Raw genomic sequence first — 4,069 nt, 5'->3', positions numbered from 1 at the left:
TATTTATCTTATTATTCTACATGGTCATTGTTTATCAAGATCTTCCACAGCTTGCATTCTGATTCTTAAAATGACCAGATCTCTTTTATTTTGTCCAAAAGGAATGAAATGAAATGAAATGAGGTTTAACGTCCTACTGAGCTAATGAAGACAGGCATACGCCATACAGTGTGCTATGAGAGAAATTTAGCCCGTTCAGTGGCACTATGGCCTACCCTTATATCGAATTCCAATTGCCATGGAATCTTTTACGTACACGCCAGTCCTTGGTTTTTCGTCCCATCCGAACGACTAAACAGCTGTCCTTTTCAGGCCCTCCGTCCTGTATCACTGACAAGGGGAAACCACGCGGGTAAATCCCGATGAACTTTCTCAGCCAATGCAGGGATCGAACAGGCGACTTCCAGGCTCGCGAGCTAGCGTTTTACTCACTTAGCCACCGTGGCTCCCTTTCCAAAAGGAAAGTACCAATTTAACTTGATATTATGGGAGGGGGTTGGGTGGCTGAATGGTTATCGTGTGCGCGCTGTATCAAAAAGTCTATCATTGAGTCAACTGGCGTGGTTTCGATTCCCGGGTTGTACGTGACAAGGAGTACGGTCGCCTGTCCAACCTCGTGGGCTTTCTCCTGGTCCTCCGGTTTCCTCTCACTGCTAAAGACCCCTACGCGCAAGCGAATTGTTGAAATAAAATTAAACCATACGTTAGTCCCGAAATGACCTAGTTTGTGTCGAGTGGACATTAAACCCCATCTCTCTCTCTCTCTCTGATATTATGGGTAGATTCGCTTTATGGAAATGCAGTGTCTACTAAGAATCCAATGTTCTGCTTAGTATGAAATGAAATGGGGTTTACCGTCTCGCTGTTCTGCTCGACTGGGCTAATGAAGCCGGGCATACGCCATGCCCTGACAGCGGCGCTACAGCCTACTCTTAAATCGAATTCCAACTGTCAAGGGTTCTTTTACGCGCACGCCAATGTGTACACGTGACTTCGGTTTCCGTACCATTCGAACGTCTATGTTCTGCTTATTGTAATGGAGTCATGAATTTGGAGTTAATACATGTAGATGTCAGAACGACGACGTCGGACTTGTATTGTGATATTGTATTAGAGTATGTTGATAGATTATTGTAATTGCTTAAGACAATTGCCTTCATTCATTTGGGAGGTCCGCCTGTATTGCAAATAGTATCCTGGGTTAATTATGTATCATATATGGAATTAAATGGTCCATGGGCATGCAATTTCTTATTAGAATATTCATTTGTGGGCGTTAGGCGCTTACATTTCTCAGGCATCATTAAGAGACATCATTCAGAGTTCTTCGACACATCATAAGATAGACACCACAGATCGTTTCAGAAGTTAGTCTAAGTTCCAGGCCCATGGAACTAAAACTATACTTTGGAAAGACCTTGACGTTTTTGAAAAGCTGCACATTGTTTGAGGTTAAACATGAAAGTACACACGTTACGCCAATTTTAATGTAGGTAAAGTGCATGGGATCAAACATCTGCAGTGCGTACATCTGGGTTAATCTGAGTACAGAACAAACTCAGCCATGACACATACAGAGTACAGACATTACCATTACATGACATCAAAATGTTGATGTTGTGTCATCGGTATGAAAAGTCATATTACAAATCATAAAAAGTACTTGAATGGTGGTCATGTTTCCGCCATATCTGATGGCCAAAAGTAGTTTTTATGTTCAGACATACTACAGGCCAGATATGCAATATAAGTATAGAGTTCACACATAATTGGAGCCATATTTGGGGGTTGGATGGCCGAATGGTAGGCGCGTGCGCGCTGCATCATAAGGTTCATCATTGAGTGATTTCGATTCCCCGGTTGTACGTGACAAGGTGTAGGGTCGCCTGTCCAACCTCGTGGCGTGGTTTCGATCCTACACTTGCACGTGAGACGGATTCCATCGCCTATTTTTCTCCCGGTCCTCCTGTTTCCTCCCACTGCTTCCACTCTCTCTGGAGCCATATTTGCCGCCATATTGGATTGTCAAAACTAATAAAAGTCAATAATCAGACTCATTAAAACCATGTAACAAGACCCTATGCAAGGCCCCGTCGGTGTATTTTTAGGGGAATTTACACCAAAAACAGAATTCTTGGGTAAAAATACGGGTAGGAACATTCAGGGGGCATGTACATGGACGGGACGGAATGTCACGGATAGGATTTGTCCGCTCATGAACGAAATGCTACATGCTAAATTTGAAATATAAATTTCAAATGAACGACAGTTAGCGGAACACTGATTATCGACAGGATTCGTTATCTTATGACCCCAATTCTTGGAACCATATTTTAAGAAAGATCTTTTTAAAAATATAGCCTTTAGAACATTCACAAGGTTTTCGAAACAGGGGGCTTAACTCCAGAATACTCACCTTAGTTCTTTTGATCATGTATATAAATTCTAAATCGGACTAACAAACTTTGTACATATTTCACATTTTGCGTGGAAGGAGGCGAATGGTTAACGTGTGCGCGTTGAATCATGAGGTCATATCATTGAGTCAAGTGGCGTGGTTTCGATTCTCCGCGTGTACGTGACAAGGAGTAGGGTCGCCTGTCTAACCTCGTGGGTTTTCTCCCACTTCTTAAGACACCTACGCGCTAGCGAATTACTGAAAAAAAATTGAACGAAATGACTTATTTTGTGTCGAGTGGACTTTAACCCCCCCCCCCCACTTTCAGTACAACGTCTACAGTTCTGAGCCATGGTTGTGGTTGACATCTGAAGACAGTGAACGCGCCGATGGGTTGATATGAATTAACATTGCAACGAGTGTGGGGGACACAAGCTTGGTTAATTCCATACGGACCACAATTGTCCCCACTGAAATGTTTCATAAAAGAAATTATTGGACTCAAGATACAATGTCCGCCAGACACCAATGTTCATAGGGTAAAGGTAATCATGAATAAAAACATGTCATTATTATCGCGGATCTATGTTGCAAACACGGACTTTTATAAATTGATCTTAATCCTCCCGGACAGACTCACCATAATACCTAACAGAGAACTGTATTTAAAATAAATTTGATATGTGCTTCTTTTTGTTGATAACAGAGCATTGTTTTACACATTTACTGGTGGACTACTTGACTCACCAGTTTACCCAAACCATTAACAACTGGTGGGCCAACATTTTAGGGATTATCCATACCATGGAACATCAACTTTCCACCAAGAAAACAGGCTACCGAAATGATCTTCATCGACTAAATCATGTATGAATACTCCCCCCCCAACCCCCACCGTAACATATTATTTTAATAAAGAAAAAATAGTCTTTTTTTTTGATAAAATAACAAACTATTCTTACAGCTGTGATACTATGCAGTTGACAGTTACGTTTTTGTTACTGAATTTGGGTGTCCTTGCACAATTCTATACCACTTTCTTAGAATGCGTTACTCACAGTTCCAGCCCTCAGCTATTTCTGAAAATTGGTGATCTGATTTCCTTTAAAAAATTACAAACTGTTACCTCATTTGGTGGACGTCCGGTCAAAGGTCTCAGATCATGTGATAGAGGGCTGTAGGTGGCTGGATTCAAACGGTTACACATATGGTTATAATAACTGGGGTAGACATCTTCTGTTTTAAATGTGTTTAACGTTTAAGTTCTGCAAGATAGTTGCTGTAATTTGAAGTACGTATCGCAAGCTAATCTTGTTGTGTTTACACACCTCTTTGTGGGGATCCTGTGACCAGAGAGCCATGACAACGTATCGTGTCATCCAGAAGGGTTGGTAGGTTCACACAGCGTTGGTCGTCCGTTGTTCTGTGTCGGTCTCTGTGGTTATAGAACGACCGGGGTTAGACTACTGAGAAAGTTCCCTCCCCCTCCCCGGTACACTTTTCACTCAGGGTCCACCACTTTAAAAGTTGCCCGCTATGACAGCAATGGTATATCTGTTTGGCAACCGATTGAATTGAAAGAATTTGCTTGCGATGATTATCATTGAAGCTGATAAGACACCACACCGGATGTAAGTTACATATATAAAGAGTTCTGATAAGAGGTAAACG

The sequence above is a fragment of the Patella vulgata genome, chromosome 3 (assembly GCF_932274485.2).
Source record: "Patella vulgata chromosome 3, xgPatVulg1.2, whole genome shotgun sequence".
NCBI classification, from domain to species: Eukaryota; Metazoa; Mollusca; class Gastropoda; family Patellidae; genus Patella; species Patella vulgata.
Note: the sequence above shows the minus strand (reverse complement) of the source record.